The 20448-nt window shown below is 37.4% G+C and overlaps 1 protein-coding gene and 1 long non-coding RNA gene across 3 annotated transcripts in view; one reads left to right on the plus strand and one right to left on the minus strand.

Annotated features, from left to right (window-relative positions):
* NRG3 (neuregulin 3) overlaps positions 1–20448 on the plus strand; it is a 395272-nt gene that overhangs the window by 62712 nt on the left and 312112 nt on the right. The window lies entirely within an intron of this gene.
* Positions 14632–17373, minus strand: LOC147651938 (uncharacterized). Its single transcript, XR_015289834.1, has 2 exons — positions 17041–17373; positions 14632–15785 (listed from the first exon to the last, which is right to left on the minus strand). It is a non-coding gene; the product is annotated as an uncharacterized LOC147651938 (long non-coding RNA).

Raw genomic sequence — 20448 nt, forward strand, 5'->3', positions numbered from 1 at the left:
AACAATAAAAATGCATTTATTAGAAGGAATCTCAGATGGAGAATGAGACAAGTTTCACAGGAGAGGCATTGAAATAAACCAACCAACACAACTGGAGAAAAATTGGAAAATGGTTTTTTACTGTGTCTCTTTCGACCTCCTTCCAATAGTAAGACTCCAGAGTCAACAGAGTTTGAGTTGTTTGTTGTTTTTTAAATTAGCTGAAATGTTTTTCATAACTTGAATTGATATGCTTGGGTTTCAAGTGTAAATACATAGACTTTCTAAGTGTTTTATTTGCTTATTTTTCCTGCTGTGTGGTTTGGGGTTTAAAAACAATGTAGCAGAGAAACTTACTAGTAGTGGGCAAGAAGCTGCTTAACATCTTAAAACGTTCATGTACTCAGTATTTCAGAGAAAAGTTTCATATCACTTGTTATTATTGAGGATAAATATTGTATTAACACAATCCCAACATGCACGTTCTCATTGAAGAGTCGCTCATTATGAATTTCAAAGCCTGTATGAAATGATTTACACCGGTGCTTGAAAAACATGTTTTGATAATAGCCTTTTTAATGCCTTGAGGGCATTTAATTGCCATTAAGTGGCACAATCTGCTGTTTGGAATGGAGAGCTGGGAATATTTCAGTTGCAAATAGGATAATGAAATGGCTTGGAAACAAGGAGGTGTAACAACTGAATAGATCTGTGATGTTAACAATGAGGCTGGCATCCTTTTTATGACCAGAGTATATGGTGTGAGCCCCACCTTCACCAGCCTGCACATGGCCAGATGTGGGACACACTGAAACTCTCCCAGTCTGCAATAGTTGTGCTGAATGGTGGGCTGGTGTTTGTGTAGGAGGGTTTTGTCAATGTTTTTATATTTTGCATGGTTCTGTCAGTCTTGATTTGCAAAAAAAAAAAAAAAAACCAAAAAGAAATTACAGTTCTCCAAAGTCCCAGGTACTCTTTCTGTAAATCATGGGCAACTTTACCAAATACCTGGCTTCTCATAGAGCTAAGCAGTTGATTGTGTGACTAGTGTGGATAGTCACTGGGGAGGGCATCAAAGGAAGGGTGATTTGTAGGTCTTCAGATAGTTCTGTAAGAAAATCAACACATGGTATATTTGGAGATTTTGCAGGAAATCAGGATGTGATCAAAGGAGGATTTCGTACTGCACATCCTAAAAATTAACTGTAGGGCTGGACTTCCACTTGCAATAGGTGTGAAATCTAAAATATTCTGCTGTATTTTCAAATCTTAGCTTCTCAAAGCATAGGCCTTTATAATTACACAGAAGTTTCATTGATGGGATCTCGAGAACCTTTTACATAGGGACATGTAGCAGCTATTCCCAAGTGATGTATTATTTGGAGGGTATGTACATAATAAGGACAGGAGCTGTCTTTCCTCATTTCCTTTTTTTTGTGTGTGCTATGGTGCTGTGCTTTGCTGATGCAGTGGAATTGTGAATGCCATTTTCAGTGCTCTGTGCTGATTCTTCCATTGCTGCTGTTGAGTTAAGCTCTTCCAGAAATACCCAGAGAGCAGGACAGCAGAGGTAGGAGCAGAGGTCTTATGCTGAGAGGAAATGAGAGAGACAGATTTAGAAGCTCAGGAGATTGGAAAAGCCAGTGGAACTGTTTGTATTGTGAATATTTAGCGTGCTTTCTCTTAGGTCTAATTTATTATGATAAGGCTTCTGCCAGCAGGTGAATTATTGAAGAGCTGAGAAGGAAATTGCCCCACGATGATGTGCTGTGCCCACAATCAGGTGATACCGTTTGGGAACAATTCCTGTTGTGCTCTTCAGCACAGGATCCTGTGGTATTTCTCCCAGGGATTCTCCTGGAATGGGTGGTACTGCCAAAGAGAAAGAATTAATATGGACTAGAGAAAGAATTCCACTTATGGTGGGATATTTCCCAAACAAAAACATTTCCTAGCCAGTTGAATCTGTTGCTTTGTTAGTGCTGCCTCTGCAGTCTGTGTTGAATGAACATTTTATTGTTATCATCCTCATCACCTGAGTGTGCTCTGCCCTTCCACTCTGGAATCTTGTTGGAAGTGTCTCAGTGAACAGGGAATTGTCCCCAAAAGGCTGTGTGCACCTGAGCAGTGCTCACATCATTCTTATATCCTTTTAATATTATTTAATCCAAAATGCTGGGTTTTTTTTTAAAAAAAAACAATTATCATGGTGGGCAGCCCTGTCTTTTAAAATTCTACATAATAAGAAAAGAATTCTGAATTCAGAATGTCTTTTGAAGGTACTGTGGAAGTTCCAGTGATGGCATTGTGTTTTGTTTGTTTCCTGACAAGTTCTAGGTGTCTCTCCTCAGTTTTAATTTCTCTGCCACTTGCTGATTAGGATGAAAAATGATTTAGGCAACTGCAAAACATAAATTTGATACTTATTTCCTATTAAGCAGATAATAACTTGATTCTGATCAAAAAATAAAACTTATGGATCTTTTCTACAGTAGGAAAACTTTGTGAAACTCTTTGGAGATAGAAATATTTGGGGTATCTTGGCCCACCTTTGTGAGAGTCAGAGGCATAGTTTCACATATGTTTCTGATTATTTGTTTGTTATTGTTTTGAGGGTTTTTTTGTCAGATTATAATTAATTTTTTGGCAAGTGCCCTGTTATTTGCAATAAGCTTTAGAAAGTAATCTTCTAGAATCTTTCCATGATGCCTCTTTTCTATAAGTGCTTCATTTTCTCTATAAGTGGTTCCTACTGGAAATATAAAGTTTATAGTAGATGTTTCTCCATCACATTCTGCAGTAAAGATCAATGCACAGAAGTAATTTATCTGCAGTATCCATAATTGATGCCTGATCTTTTAGTAGAACATTCTGATTCTTTCATAACCTTCCTGTTACTGATACACTTAAATACAATAAATTTATTGCCTTTACCTAATAGCTTTTAAAATTCTCTTGGTTTTCTGAGTCATTTGCTCAGGATAGATTTTATTTGAGAAAGGATGCATTGTCATTTCACTTGCTGTCTTCCCCTGTTGTGTTCTCTTGCTTTCAGGGAGAGGAAGAACTCCATATCCTGCTGGGTTTTATTACAATGTTATTTGAAATGCTTATATTTTATATTCTTAGGCTTTCCCCCTTCCATTTAATTTCCTTCCTTTTTCTTTTTTTTCCAGCTTCCCAAATCTTTTGAAAAAGCTTTAACTGTTGTTTGAAATGGCTGTTGCTGTTCTTGTCATCCCCCTTTTCTGTCATAACTGAGCTGCATCATACTCTCATGTTTTGAATTAGCTTCTGTTTTTCTGTGAGAACTGAGTCAAGACTGATTGCCTGATATCCTTTTTTCACTGTTCCAAGGAGCAGCTGTTGCTGCTGGAAATGACAAAATAATAGACGACAAGAACACAATCACATTTTTTCATTTACTGTGTTCTGTGATCTTTTAAGTGGCCACAGAGGAGTAAAATTTGCTGTATTTGCTTGCATCAATCAGGTGGAAAGTTGTCAAGTTATCCACTCTCTTCTGAGTCATTTCTGGTTTTGTGAGGAAGAGTTTGAAAATTTCACCTTCAGCAATGTTCAAGTTCCTGTCTGATAGACTTTTCCCATGATCACTGCATTTAAGTGACTAATTTTTAAATAATCTCACACGATAAGAGTCTGTTTTCTGTTATACATTGGGATAAACTATTTGAAAACCATCCCTAGAAATTTGTATTTTCTTATGGTGATAATAATTCTGTGTTGAAATTCCTTAATTTACATTCTTGGTATGCCATTCTGCCTAAAGATGGCATTTTCCAAAGCACTGCATGGTGCTCAGGGAGATGAATTTGTGTTGTCAGCCCTTCCAATAAGTGAGTCCTTATTCTTCATGGTTCCTTCCAGTTCCTTGTGCCTCACCACAACCTCAGGAGAGCTGCAGCTCCAAATAAACAACAAATTCACTGCCTGATGAGCAGTCAGGAGAGTCTGATGCAGAATCAGTTTCCTGACTTTTTTTTCCTTCATGATCTTCATTTGGAGAGATTGCCAGTGATGCTCTGATATGGTTTCCTGCATTTTGCCACTTCTGTGCTTCCTTTCCTTTCCAACGCATTGGAGTTGCAGCTGCTGGATGTCTTATGTGGGCCCCAGACATCACAGACACCTCCTCAGACAGGAGGCTAAACCATTCTGTCCTCCCCTCAACATATGGGCCCTTGATTCACTCTAATTCACCTGGTTCTATGTGATTTCTTTGGGATACACGTACCACTGCACTCTCACTTCGGAGATTCGTGTTTGTGGGTATAGGTCTCTATTTTTAACCAAAAAAAGGTTGTATTTTTTAACAGTTACACAGCCATTTTTAAAGATTGCCTCTCTTCACTTTAGATCATTTTCTGGTACTCTGAAATTCTAATAGAATAATAAATTTGGGTGGAGGGAGCAGGTATTCTGAATGACAGATGTCTTCACTGATCCACAATTTTAAGAGAGGTCCATTTTTCAGTTAAAAATATGTCTGGGTTTTATGAGTCTCTTCTGCTTCCTCAAGAATTATTTAAACTTCCCAGAGTATTTCTTTTTGTGATTTAGCACCTTTTTGACACTTTCTACCTCTGAATTTGATGTTCTTGCAAATTTCCAGAAATTATTATTCAAATAAATATTTAAATGCACTGTGAAAGAGCTTTAAGAAATACAGTAGGTTGCCTTTGTTCCCTAGATAACTAAGCTTTATTTTGATCAGTTAATTTGTAGTCGCTTTATTCCCCTGAGCAGGTAATTAAATGAAGAACAAAACCATTTGAAAGAAAGAGCCTTTTGCATTTTATTAATATTTCTCAACATTTAGGAGAAGATAGAACAATATTGTATTTAAAAGGACAATACAGCTATTTCTGTTTGAAAAATAGAACATCTTATTGTATATTAGGTAGCACCATATTCTGTTCATGATGATACTGGGATCCTTTTTAATTTGCAGTTGTAGAGCATATTCCTTTATGGATGAGTGCATTTGTTTTTCCAGAGGTCACATGCAGTAAAACTCCTGCTGTACATCAGTGAGAGAATTCACTGGTTCCTGTAACATCTGTCCCAGAGCCCTGTTCAATTCCACTCATCACTGCCAAAAATGTTATCTGCATTTTACCTCCATTCCTTTTCTTTGTTACAAACACTTGCCTATCTTTAGCTCTTGAGCTACTTCACCAAACAGTAGACACAACCTAAATAAAAGTTCTTTTCAACTTTGTGAAGAATTCTGTGGCATTTTAACCTGTAGTATATGCCTTTCCTTAACAAAGGAATCACATTTCAAAACTTCCTTAATTTGCCCAGAATGGTCTTTAAAAATGCAGAATGCTGGTAAAATGTTAATTTAATTTGATAAGCTTGGGTCTGTAATGTTGTGTGTTGAAAAATTATTTTTGCCAACCAATCTGTATGCCCTCTTAACCTTCATCCTCAATTGCCTTTTATGGACATAAAATGTTCTTTTCAGAGCTGGTCTGACTTAAGACTGCATTTCACAGAAGTGTGTGGCTTCCAACTTCCCTTTGCTTCCACAAAGGCCATTCTATTCTAGTGTTTTGCACTCCCTACCTATTGAAAGTTTGGAAGTTTTCCTAATGTCTGAGTCTCCTTTTGTTCTTTGTAAGGTGCACAGATAGAACAAATGATCCCTTTGCATCAATTTGCTTTTCTTTTTTTTTTTTTAATTTTATTTTGGGTTGTCTTGCTGATTTTGTCTGCCAGCCATTTGTTTTCTCTTGCTGTGACCATTTTTGCTTACACACCATAACTTATGCCTGTCCCAAGTGAAAAACTTGGAGTTTTTTTGATTACTGTCTGCAGTCAGTGATTTTTATCTCTGTGCTCTCTCCAGAACTCTTATCCAAAATCTTCAAGTGAACCACTTCTGTGGCACTGGGAAACAAAATTATTTGCTTCCTTTAACCTACATTTGAGAGAGATTTTAATAGTTTTGCAGTTATTTAATGAAATAAATATCCTTATTCGCTATTTTTTTCCAAGCTCCATCACTGTTTTCTCCTTTTCTAAAATGCTTAGTCTTAGAACCTGTTAATTTATATCACCTTCATACTGGTGTGGCTTTAAAACCATTTTAGTGGTTGCATCTAGATGAGACAATCAAGATTTTAATAAGTTGAGAAAAATAATGTGTTTTTGTTTAGTGTTTATTTGGAATGATATGAGTACTGAAATTTTAATGAATCTATCTCCACCACTTTAATAAGTGTTTTATACCCTTTTATAATAGGAGCTTGTATCAGAAACAAAAGTAGTATCTTGATTAGTATGAATGCTAGGATTTTTTATTTTAGTATTTATAATGGTGACTTTTCCTGTTTTGTTTTTATTTCGCAGCACACAAAACTGCAGGGAGGTGTAGACGTGCAGTTCACAATATCCATCTGATTTAATTCCTTTATCTGCTTTTGGATATTTCAGTGCTTTGTATGATCTCTAAAGGGTTACAGGTTGAGTAAGCCTTAAGAAGCATTAAAAACCTGGTTTGATGACCAGTTTAATGCTTCTTCCAAGAACAATTTGTAGAGATTAGGATTTAGTGAGATATCACTGGAGGATTAGCAATTGCTTCTTTAGGCATTCTGAGTTGACAGCTAATGGATAACTTTCCCCGATAGCTCTTTTATAGTCCGCTGCAGCTGGATAAAAATCAATGAGCAAGTGAACTTAAGTTTGTGTATCCATTAATTTTGGTTTTAACAGATGAGTATGAGTGCCACAGTGACTTGCTTAGTATGTTCTTCCCATCTGTCATTATCTAGATAACCTCAATTAACACACTGATTAATCTTCAAATTCCTCTTCAGTAGCTCCTTTCTGGGCTGCACAATGTGAAGGAAAATGTTCCCAGCATGTCTGAGCAGACAGAACACAGGCTAATCAATACCCAGATAAATAGAGCCTGAAGAGAAGGAGCCTACTTCTCCTCATGTTTCCTGGCCTCTCTAGATGCTAAATAAAACTGTGCTTATATTATTTTTTTTCATTTCATTTCCTTAACCTCTTCTGCATTTTGCTATTATTTGAACTTAAAGCTAGTAGTTGCCTTGAATTTTACTGTTAGCTGAGAATTACAAAGCATATTTCCATTGTCATTTCCAAAGAAACAGCAGTCATGGTATGAAATGGCTTTATTTTTACAGATTGATAGAGTTAAAAGAAATGTGTAGCCGTTGGTAATGCAGAACTGTTTGTGAGAGAGCCTCAGCCCTCGTTTTGAATCTACTGGTGTTCCCATAGTTATAATCTAATTTAAGCTCTTTGTTTCCTAGCTGTAGCTGTCATATCTGTTGAGTATTCACTGGGGGACAGTTATTTGCTTCAAAAGTTAATGACACAAAAGAAGTAAAATCTAATATTTCAGTTCCAATATTTTCACCACCAATGTAGGAACAAACATTAATTAATTTATTTGTTTTAAGCATGCTTTTTAAAGGTGAAAAACATCCAGAACACGTGAAGAGTACAACAAAAATGTCTTTTGGTTTCCATCCCCCCTTGGCAAGGGCTAGCTGTGGAAGCTGTTTCTCTTCACTGGACATGATTAAGAAATTTATGAAGAAACCAAATGTGTGTGTTGAGTGAGTAATATTTAAAAGAAAGCTACAGGAAAATTTACCTAGACACAATTTTTATAGATTCAAGAAAGTAATGCATGGGCGAGCTATTACAGGAAACTACCAAGTAAGCCATTTTATCCTGCAAAAATAATCCATTATACACTTTTAAAGTTTTTATCTAAGTAATAATGATCAAGAGCTTTACTTGATAACCAAACAAAAGCTCTAGACTGCTCTTGTTAAAAGAAGCACTTGCTGTGCTGCCATGCCTTTAGGAGGATGCAGCAGTGACACAGTGTTAGCAGTGCTGAACCTGACAAATTGTATAAATACAGTTGGAATTTGCAATGATTTCTCTAGGTTTTACAATGTCATTTCATTTGCACTTTCATTTGTTTCCTGATACTGATGGTGGATCCTCTTTGAAATACATCAGAAACTAGGTAGTAAACATAAATTCCTAAGATCTGGCTGGATGTTACAATGTGCATCTTGTATAGAAACAATTCTCCAGTTCTCCCTGGTGGACCTAGTTTAGTTTATAGGTTTATGTTCTTATGCATGCTTGACATTTTAAAACAAATTGCAATGTATAATCTTCTTAAGCAAACTGCTTACATTCAAGTGGTAGCTCTAAGTGTCTTTAAGCTTTGTTTTCCACAAAAGCAAGTATTAATCTTTATTACTAAGGCAGAAAGCAAATCTAAACATTGGTGGTATTTGTGTCAGTAGTTTCTTCCCTGTGTCTCTATGAGTTCTTACAGTCCCAGATTTCAAATCTCTTCCCCAGTTTCTAATGCAGGAAGGCTTTCAGCCATCCCTGCCTTTTGACCCCCACAGCCTGGGGGATGCTCCAGGTGCTTCCAGTGCCTGTGGACATGCCCTGGGCTTCCTGCAGCTCGAGCCTGCTCTGAGCATCAGGCTGAAAGCACAGGCTGAAGTCTTTTGTGTCATCTCTACATCCCTCTGCTACTGCCATTTCAGCTGTGGCTCTGCTGATGGTAGACACCTTTTATAGCATTTTAATGCTAGAAATAGTTCATTATTTTTAAAGCAATTCAATGATTAATCTGCTGTTAGCACTAGTACAAGTGTATTTGGCCTTAAGCACAAACTAGGCATCGTTGCTGTCTCAGTTAAAATGAAATAAGAGTTTGGGAAGCGTCACTTTATCCCTGGGAACAGAGAAACACGTCTGGAGCTTCTTTACAGAAGTGCTCTTTAAATTTAGCGCACTCTGAGCATCTCAGAGCCGTGCTGCTGAGGAACATGTGATTTAAATAGGACATGGAAGGCCAGGTTCTCAACAGGGACAGGGTGGTGCGTCAGTGATACCACAGCTCAAATGCTTTGACATATTTCTGCCTTCTGGATTACTGACACTGAGTTCAGGCTGTGTATAACTTCCCTTTGCAGGTTTTCTGTAACACATCAGTTGAGAATATGTGTTAGTCTCAATCTTCTGCACTGGAAATACTTTTTAATAAGCACACCCCTGTTTCCACAGAGCCGTAGTTACTCAATTACCTTAATGCTGACCTAGCAATATTGAAAGAAAACCTGTTAAATCTTCTCTGAGTGTAGCAACAAGATGAGAAATCTGCAGAGTGCAGGAATGAGGACAAGCATTTGACTGTTCCTCTTGGCTCCAAGTTTCAATTTAGGCAGGCGGAGTGCCCACGATCTGCCCCCTGCCTTCAAGTTTTCTATCACCTTGGTCATTTGATAGTTTCACCACGTCTCTGAGAAATACCAGGGATTGGGTTTTATTATTTTTCTTATTTCCCTACTAAATGTTAGTAATATGACAATTTAATCTCTTTTCTTTTAGCACTTGTCAGCGCTACACTGATCATTTTTAAGATTATCTAATTGTATATGCAAAACATCCCACTTATTACAGGGCTTAATTTCATTACATCCACGTGCAAGTCCATCATGACTACTACCATTATAACACTTAAATTTGAATTTTTAATAAGGGCTTTGATCCTGAAAATAATTACAAGCATTCAATTATAATTGTGCATTATCGATGTATATTATGTATGTGTCTTATTATGCAGAGATCTTACTCACATGCAAGTTACTGATGTATAAGAACCTGCATAATTAAATCAGTATTTTATCAACTTTTGGGAAAACTATTATTACTGTATGCACAGTTTCAAGGGTACCAAATTTTCTTTTCAGCAGTGATTTTTTAAAAGCTTTATACATAGAAGGGGGAATAGGTGTGCGTGCATTATTTTGGAGTTATTTCATTATTAATCCATTTCAACATAACATTTGCAAAATTAACTCATTGATTGCTGATCACTCCACACACATTTTACTTTCCTCATCACTGAGGTGCAGCCTCTGCTCACAGAACATACACTTAGATTTTAAGGATGTTCAAAGCAAGATCTACCAGCTGAGGAATACAGAACCCAAGATAAACTTTTGGGAAACTTAGGTCACTAATAATGTTCTTTTCCTGATGGCAAATTAAAAGTGGTCCCTTGCAGCAACCCCAAGATTAGCCCAGCTGGTCAGAGCATGCTGCCAATAACACCAAGCTTGTGGGTTTGATCCCTGGGGGCCCTGAGAGCTGGACTTGATGATCCCTCTGGGCCCCTTCCATCTCAGACAATCCTGTGAAATATATTTGCATATCTGTGCCTCCATGAAAACGTGAAGAGCAATTACTTTAGTAAAACTTTCCTGTCTAGTTGCTTTTGTTTATTTTTTCCCTGTCTTTTTCAATATTTTTTTCCACATTGAAAACAAAGGAAGGCTGAGAGAATTCATTGCTAAGAATCCAAACTTTGCACCTAAAGCACGCACTGGGAGAGTTTTCAAGAAACATATTTGTTATTTTATCTCAGCTCTCAAAACATGAAAAGCTGTTTCTAATTCAGCTCAGCAGTTTGTTCCTGGGGAGCCTTTTTCCTCAGCCTGCCTTTCAAATTGGACATTATTTCTCATGGACCACATGATTTTCTTCTCCCCCATATCCTGCCTTGGAAGATGAGTAGAATAAATGTAGCACACTTCCTGACATATTGATTCCTCTCTTTTTATTCCTCTTGGGAATGAGGAAGGAACTGATGATGTCACAGATTGTGTGAGGTCTTTAGTTAGTGTTTTATGGAAAACATCTTCCTCAGCTTGCATGGATCCTCGTTTTGCTGTGCCACTGTCACAGTGTGTCACTGATCACCAAACTAAAAGTGATCACTGAACTAAAAGTGGTTATGATAGTTTTGTTTGACATGCAGAAACACAGTGTAGCCAATGTCACAGAGTAAACATGGCATACTTCTCACTTTAATATATAAATATATGTATGGGAATTTGAAAGCGGTTGGGAGAGAATGGAGTGGGAGGAAATGCTGAAACAAGAATACCAATGATAATTGGGACTGTGCAAGTCTGATTCATTAGATGCCAAAGAATACAACTCATTAATTGTGAAAGAGAACTACTTTGGATTAAAAAAATATGATTAAAAAGGGAAGTTAATCAACAAGGGAGTAATGAGGATGAACATAAATAGATAAAAATGCAAAAGCTGAGAGCGCTGCATGTTAGGCAATGGACAAGTGCTAAATGATATCAGAGTGTAACTAAAAAGGAACAAGTATGAATTGCTGTAGTTTTTGTTACGAACTGTTTGGCAGCAGTGAAATTCTAAAAATGGAATAGGTCTAATCATAGCTAAATTTGGCAGAGAATGCTGGAAAGAAGGCTAAAAATTTAAATTTTTTTATAAATTGAGAAAAAAAGAGAACCTGTATGTTCTACAGAAAAAATGAAAATTCCTTGATTTTGAAAAATAAGCAACTAATGTGTTAAATAATTTGATATAAAGTTAGATGATTTTGAATTGCAGGTCTAGGTAGCTTGCACCAAAAAAGAATATTCTATCTCTGGAAAAGGAGTTTTCTGAATCAGTAGTGTGGATTTTTAATCAAATAAGGTATTGTGCATGGGTTCAAAAGTCTTCTGAATAAGTGCTTACATTAAAACCCCATAAATGTGGTGATTAGGGTAAGGACAGGTGAGGTAAAGTGACAGCTGTTCTGGACAGAATCATGGTAAAGCTGACGTGGGAAACAGCTGTTAGTTAACTCCTGGTAATCTGATTTTAACAGTGGATAGGAAGTCTTGTCTGATTTATAATATTCTGAGAGAATCTCCAGTCCAGCTCATTTATGGCTTTGCCTTTGCATTATTCACTTAATTCCATCACACAGCAATGCAGAAAAAGGGAGAGTGCTTTAGAGTGAACAAATGGTGTACAATGTCAATGTATGTAACCATCATGTAAAATCATGTTTAATAGACCCAAAAATGAAAACCAGAACAATTGATTTCTAGAAGTCTTGGGGGAACAGCCTCAGCATGGTGTTTGTTCTGGTGTATGAAAGAAAGTGCAGGTTCTTGTATCTAATGAGAGGATTGGAGATGTGCAGATGAATGTTCTATTTGTGTGCTTGGATTCTTCTCACGTACAAATATCCTCCAGGTTTGAATCTTGACTCTTTGCACATTTTCAGTCCTGATCCCACACAGACCTACTCAGCTAATGAGGTTTAAGATCATTGCCTGAGGTGGAAAGACTATAGCACATCAGAATTCACAGTAATCTTGTTTTACACTTGAGTGGAAGCAGCAGTGAAAGAGTTGCCAAATATGCCGTGCTTTGCAATTAATATTTTAAATGTGTACTGAAGGTGCATGTGTCTCTTACTGTTCTTCACTATCACTATATGATGTATCAAATAAAGGGGAATAATTTTCTTTTTCAAATATACTTTAAAATCTTCATAAAATTCTTCATCAAATTAAAAATTATTCTTCATGTTGCAATTCACTATTTTGCATGTAAATGTAACAGCTAAAGGTTGTTAGCTGTGCTTGAAGTTAGGTTGAATTTTTTAATGAGAACCCTACTCAATAATGCCATTTTTCCTTTGTCTTGAGGCTGTGCCAAATTATATTGAAAGAATCTACAGGATAACTTTTAGAGTAAATGCTGTGCTGATATCTGGTACAGTTAGTTTGAATTGTATTGGTACATTTAAAATGCATTTTCTGTGTCTGAAATCATGTCCGCTAGGAAGGAATTACCTCTTCACTTACACCCTGTTGTGTGTACTTTTGCTGGTTTTTATCTTTGGAACATGCATCTCACCACTGATGTTGCTGACTATATTAAATTTTGATTTTTGTCAGTGAGTGACATGAACCAAATCAAATCCATGCCCTTTACTGTGAAAGGAAATACATATGTGCAATATCCATCCATCCATCCATCCATCCATCCATCCATCCATCCATCCCTTGGTTCTTTATTATCTCTCAAAGTGGTCAGAGAGGAGGCGTGCCATCCCCCTGCTCTAGGCAGAGCTCTGTTTCCCTGTGTAGATAATTTTAAGAGTGATGAATCAGTAGCAGCAGCAGGAGCCTGGTGCTTCATCTGTGAGCAGGTGAAATGCCAGTTGCCTTCAGCTGTACTCAGGCAGGAATACAGGACAGGAACAGGCTTCTCCTCTGTTGAGCAGAGCTCCCTGCAAGCCCCTGCTGCAGCCAAGAGCTCGTTTCTCCTCGTGGCAGTATGGGACACTCTCCAGTTTCAATTACAGGGTAGTTCAAATTGCATTATACGTGCCCAACAAAGGATAACGTAAATCAGAAATAATTTAAACGGCACTGCAGTTGGTGTAGAATATTTGAGAGGAAATACAGATAGCTGAACTTCCTCGTTGTATGACTTAATTACAGTGTTGAGTGTGCATCTGGAGTTGCCACTTGCCACGGTGGTTGAATTTTACGGGGTTGTGCGCTGGTGTTAATGCGGAGCTTGCCAAGTTGGAATGAACAATTGAGATGTTTTAGCTAACCAGAATGATTCATTTATTACATAGCACCTGAAAACTACCAGTCTCAGGGGAAATGTTAAAGAGTAATTAATAATTTTCATGTAATTAACAGAAAACGCTACAAACCCGGTCACTTTCTAGCTGCCAAGGAGAGTCAAGCAGGGTGTGTTGCTGCCGAACACTGCAGCTGTGAGTGGCTGGGGTTAATAGTAGATTACTGATTTAAACTTGATTTTTAAGTTCCCTTTCAGGTTGGATTCCCTCACTAGAACTCTTGCTTCAAGGAGTAGTGCTGGTGCTCAGGGTGCAGCCCCCTGTCCCGCTGTGGCAAGAGCATTTCTTCAGTGGGAGGTTCCTCTCCCATTTCAGCCTCTCTAACTGCAGTGAGTGGTGCTGGGCAAGAGCAGTGAGCTCCATCCAGCCCAACACATTGATGACTTTGTCCCCATGCTTTTAGTTTGGCTTTTTGTTCCCCAGTTATTCTAAACTCTTGGAGCTGGGTTCCCAAAATAGTAGAGTGCTTTTGCAGAGGAATTGTTTAAAATATTTCTCGATTAGATCCTTAATTTCTCTGAATTCTCAGCCTAAGAGCAGTTTTTGAATAAAATTCACGATGAAGTCACTGCCAAGTGATGTGTTTGTTACCTGGGTCTGGAAGTCAGGAAGTGCTGGGAACTCTGAAAAAGTAATAGGTTTGTTGCTACTGGGAAATCCTTTAAGCTGAGCAAGGGAGGTCAGCAGGCTCTAATGGGAGTCTTGTCTTCTGCCTGGAGAATGCTGTGTAAAAAACTTCAGTTATTCAAACAGTGATTTCAGGGCAGGAAGAGAAATTCTTCCATAAAAAATGGCAAAATTATTGTTGGAATATCTGTGGGGGTTACTCTACAATAGTATTGCAGAGTTTTGTATGTCATAATTTAGGTCCAGCTTCTGAAATTGGGTAATAATTTAGTGAAACCAAAACCACTATATTTCAGTGGGAATTTCTAAATGAGTAATAACTTTGAAGCCCAGAACAACTTAAAATCATAGTAATAAAAAGTTCTGGTCTTTGAATATTTGCTGTTGTAAGAGCTCCCTGTAGTTTGTTTTTCCATGTTCTTATGCTTTCTTACCATTGTTAGCAAGCATTAATATAAAAAGGGGAAAAAAACCTGAAAAGGGCAACAGCACTTCAAATGCAATTTATAACATTTTTTATTACCAACATCTAGGAAGATGATAGCACCATTTGTTGATATTTTTTGTCACTGAAAGAATGCTGTGCACAGTTGGCTTACAGCAGATTTCTGCAGGTGTAAATGAACCTGTAGGTCTCTTGCTCAAATCATAACTTGGGCATTGCTGCAGCCGTGGTCTCTCGATGTGAGCTGCTGCTGTACCTGTCACAGAGATGTAAACAGGAATAGGAAATGCTCCAGTGGAGCTCTGAGGAGAGGTGACAGTCATCGATGCAATGCCCAGGGTAAGCACATCATTTTTCACTCAGTGACAAAATGCATAATAATAATAATTGTTCAAGACAATTATTGTACAATCTGTGTTCTGAAACAAACAAATTTTGGGCTTTTTTGTCAAAGTGCTAATACAAAGCTCATTTTTCATAGAAACTCATTCAGTGATTACAGAAGAACTCTGTGCAGAATTTATATAAACATTAATGTTTTTTCCTTATAACATGTAATCTCTGAATATTACAACAGAATTATCAGCAAATATAACTAAAGTTAGAATATACAATTGACATTTCCTTTGTTATCAAAGTTATTCTAATTTTATCTGTTGAAGAAGAATGCCCACAATGAAGGTAATTAACAGAAAGTTGGGTCACTGGCCAGTGTAATAAATTTGGCATCAACCATATCCAAGGTCATTACTGTACACATTCAGTAGTATTATGGTTATCTTCTGAGACAGAAAAACAGGTGTCACATTCTTTTTGACCCTCCCAGTGGGATAATACTTTGTTTACTTGGGGAAAGCAAACAAACAATGGAAGTATTTTTACTGAACTGAAGGTTTTCCTAGCTTGCTAAAGACCCAGACATGGATGGAAATATTAGGTGAATATTACCACTTACACAGTGCTGATGTGTCACACACTTGAAAGCAGAAAAGACCTTACGTATTCTGAAAACATCTTTACAGGAGTTCTCATTCCAACACTCCCTGAATTACAGAGGTAGAAAAGCTGAGGAATAATCAATCTCAAATGCAGGCAACAGCAGCATCTCCTCTGTACCTTTTTATGGAGACCTTGTAGAATTGTTCTGTGACAGGCATAAGAAATCAGAGAAGCAGGTGTAGGAAGGAATATCCTCTTCATCTCCATGCCCTGCATAGAGAGACATTGAAAATTCATCTCACAATTCTTTCTTACTGGATCAAAATATATAATCTTATAATCCATGCTCTAAAAGTTTTCCAGAGACAGTCAAATCACTTAGCCCATAAATCATAGTGACTTTTGGGGAAGTTGTATTTTTAATTGCAAGAACACTTTAGGTGTCATCAAGACATGATTGCAAAGGTTGTGAAATTGCTTTTTGCCATATTACCTGTAATCTTGACATAAAGATTTCAGGTGCTGGAGTTCATGTAAACAGATGAAAATGTGTCCTCTGAAGCTCATAAAAACCTGCTTTTGTGTCCTAAGACCTTCATAGACCTGGAGATGTTATTCTACTCTTATTTAAGGGAAGACACTCTTGGAAAGTTTGTTGAGAATCCATCCTTGACATGTTTATTTTTGTTTTATCCAGTTGTAAAGAAAGGGTGGTTATCACTAATAAGTCACAGAGAAATTTTATCCAATAGTGACCCATTTTAATCATGTGATAATCACATTGTCCTGCCATTATCTAAGTAATGTTTCTTGTGTTTAATTTTTCCTGTATTTAAAAAAAAAAACAACCCTTTTTCTAATATTCATTTGTAGATTTTAATATGTTGCTCTGTGTGGGAAATTACTCTTATTCCTTACTAATCCCAGAAGTTTATAGGAATGTTTTCTTTCTTCACAAATCAGTATCTTCAAGATGTTTGATGAAAACATTCTTTTTAATTTTTAAATTTTTTTTTGGCATCTATTAGCATGTATATTTATTTTGAGTCTGCCTTAGCAGTAATCTCATCTCCATGAGTGATTGCAAGTGTAAAAGTACACAGCTTGCTGAAGTAATTAACAGTGTGAAGTGGTTTGTAATTTCAAATAAGTATAATATTTATTTTCAATTACTTCTTTAACACATCGTACATTTCTGGTGAGTTTTAATGAGTCTGGGATACCAGGTCTTGAACACCAGAGGGAAAGCCCTGTTTTCCCTGCCACTCAGTGTGGAGTGTTATATTTTGACCTGGAACTGACATAAAGAAAGGATGGAAGAAATAGAATAGAATAGAATAGAATAGAATAGAATAGAATAGAATAGAATAGAATAATAGATAGATAGATAGATAGATAGATAGATAGATAGATAGATAGATAGATATGAGACAAGAAAAAGAATTGTTTTCAAGTAACATTTTAACCAGTGAGAGAAGTACATTAATATCATCCTTGCAATAGGTATTTGTTTGCTGGTACTTACCCTGCTGGTCCTCAAAACAAAACCATTGGTAATGGACTTCTGTTTCTTGATAGCTCCCTGTGCTGTCATGCAGAGCTGTCCTAAATTCTGGACTGTTTTCTGAACTTGAGAGTGTTAAACTGAAAGGGGAAGGTTCTTTCCATCTAAGCTGACCTCCTTTGCAGTGGCTCAGATGTCCACATGTAGCACAGTTTGGCCAAGTACATCTTTATACATCCAATGCAATTCATGCTTTATCTTGCAGTGACTTCTTCAACATGAATTTGGGTGCTTCTCTGTCAAAGGAGGACTGGATTCAACCAGTTCACTCAACTGTCCTTGTTGTTTCATGACCTTTTTAAAAAGAAAAACTTTTCTTCAGTCTGACATCCTCTGTCTGGGTTGGCACCATTTCCCCCTTGCCAGACACATTTCTATTTAACACACAGAACCACATTCTGGTATTTCACAATAAAATACATTTGAATTCTCACATTCAACATAGGTGAGTTATTTTGATTTTTCTGAAGCCTATTTTCTTTTATTCCCTAATATATTAATATTTCATAAACTTAGAAGGTTGTTACTTAATTTTGTTAATAGATGTCTGTCACCAGGCAGAAATATGACATGGAAGTCTTTGTGCAAAAAGGCACTTATTCAGTGTTCACCATTCATCTTGTATTAATTTTTCATGTACATGAAATGTATCGAGTTGATTTCATCCTTAATGTGTGTGCTTGCATCTTCTTCCTCGCTGAGGCCTGTTTTTGTTGTTTCAAATAGCACTTGAAAAAAAATTACAAAGATAATTTTAAAATTTCGTGGAATTTCAGGTGATTGTGTAAGTCAGAGGGAATAAAACAGTTTGAAACTGCTGCTAAGATTATAAAGGCATCTTTGGAAAGCAGGATTCTAATTGTTTCCTGAATATTTAAAATACATCTAAAACTTAGTTTGTTTTTAAAATTATTTTTTGTCTAATATATCAAGCCATGGAAAAATCTTTTCATATGAAAGCTGTGCAAATCTGAAATATCAAAAGTGACTGGGTTGAGAGGTCTGGATGCAGGTGAAGGAGAGCAAGCTTTGCAATAATGATTTGTTTCTGTGCTCAAGTAGGTGAAATGCAAATAGGTGGATGGATTTCACTATAGTAGGAAGGAGTAATTATCAACAAGGCAGCATTTGCTACAGAGAGCACTGGAGGACAGAGACTAAACCACCCTGCCCAGCAATTTCTATTTCTTTTTTTTTTCCTAGTTTGAAAGAAAAGAGATGGTGAGGAGATCTCCTGTTGCTGCTTTGTGCTCTGTGGAGGGACTGGAGAGCTCTGTGTTTACTGCTGGCTGTGCAGCATGTTGCCTGAGCAGTAATTCTAAGATAATTGTTGTGTGTAGAAGTTTCCTGACCTAGAGTGTGATATGTGTCTGTTTATTTGCTGAAAGTTTAGACTGTAAACATATGGACTTAAGTCTGTTTGTTACAAACTTAGAGGCTTTTCCGTTTAATTGATTGAAAAAGGGAATTAAGAGCCTTAAAATATTAATTTTAGACTCTAGCAATGATTTCAATTCCGGGAACCTTTTTCAAAGGTGTCCCTCATTTTGTGGCAGAGCAAAGGGCAGAGCTGAGGTAATTGATGGAGAGACAAGGTCCAGCCATTGCATCCCAGCAGACTCAGGCATGAATTATGTGGGGAGCATCTCTTGCCACCAAAGGAGTGGCTGTCTGTCCTTAGCTGAGGGACAGCAGGGTCATCCTGACAATGTGACCACACTGCCAAGGGGCAGCCTGAGCTGGTGGCACGTGAAGGGACAGACTGGGCCCTCTGCCATATGACACTGCTGGGCACCTTCCCATTGCAGCTGCTTCATCCACAGCCCAGGAGCATCCCCCCCAGCCTTCCCCTGACAGGAACCGCAAATGTAAAAATTCATTTTAGCCCTGCATCAAGTAAGGGGCATTAGCACTTGTGTGTCTGCTTTAGAAAGTGGAAGAGTTTAAACTTTTGGGAGACTTGCTAAACATCTGGCAAAGTTCTCCCCTGAAGCTATTTCACCTCGTAATAGGGCTGCTCTCGGAATGATTGCCATTGCTTGGGCATGTGCATAATGGTTTCTCAAAATGCATAATAAGGTAAAGCTCTCCACTATACTGGAGAGGTAAAATGAATCCATAAAGTTGAGTCTTATAAATATTCACTATTTTGACTGACTAGATATTTCACCTGTTTCCTGCAGGTTGTAAACAGGAGAGAATAGGAATTGCCAACAAATCAAATTAGAAAACATTGAAAGTGTCGGAGTGGTGGTGTTCATTATGCTCATTCACAGAATATATGAGTCATTAAAATTCTGATATTGCCTCAGAAAGATAGAGTTTGTAATGAGAATAAAAAAAGCCCTTTACTTGCATTTCTCTTTCTGGCAATGATTGTTGGGAAAATTAAGGATAATACCAAAATAATTACCTGTGTCTCCTGCAGTCATAGGTTTTTAGCCCTAAATGCCTTTCCTAACTGAAGTGCTAGGAACAGCACACTGAGAAGGTGCAGTAAGAAAGTTCTAATTTATTTTGAATTACAAGTAGAAGGCTTTCACATTTTCTTATTAACTTTCTCATGGTTTCATAATTCTTTTTTCTTAAGTGTTTCTTCTTTTTTGAAAAATAATACTTTGAAAGCTCTGAAATGTTTTCCATGTATAATAGACTGCTTTTTAAATTTGAGGTTATACAAGCATAGCTAAGGTTTTGCTAGGTGCTCTTATTTGTTACAAACACACTGAAACTCCTTTATCCAAAGTCATAAAGTCAGATGGATTTAATCTGGCCCTTTTTTTTATTCACAAGTCAGAATGGGCCAACAACACAAGTAATTAGCTCGGAGTGATGCCTTCCCCATGTGTTAGCGCTGCTCATGCTGTCAGTTGTGTGTGCAGGCTCTCCCCTGGTTCCCTTTGCACATCACAAAGGCCCTGCCTTCTTCACCTGCTTCTCCTGAGGGCAGGGGTTTGTAGCAGAGCAGGTGAAGTGGCTGTTCCTGCCCCTGTCTGTGCTGTCACTGAGCTGTGCCACACTTCACACGCATTACACAACTTTTCTTGTCCCAGGAACAACAATTCTCAGGGGTCTGTACACTGGCACTTGCTTGATCCATCCCAGGTTTCTCATGTACTGGTGGTGCAGCTCTCCAACTCCAGCTTTATATTTTAAGTGGCAACAAAATACTTCACATCTATTTTATAAACTTGCCTGTCTTAATCAGTCTAAAGCCCGAAGTCAAAAGGAGTTGGAGCTCTGGGAATATTTCCTAAGTCTCAGTGGGGAAGAAATACAACAACAGTAGGTATTTTTATGGTTTTCTGGAGTGCTTTAGTAATTTTCAAAGGCTGTCAGCATATTATACAAATAATTGAGCTGTTGTGT

Source organism: Cyanistes caeruleus, chromosome 8, assembly GCF_971803275.1.
Source record: "Cyanistes caeruleus chromosome 8, bCyaCae1.hap1.1, whole genome shotgun sequence".
In the NCBI taxonomy this organism is placed as follows: Eukaryota; Metazoa; Chordata; class Aves; order Passeriformes; family Paridae; genus Cyanistes; species Cyanistes caeruleus.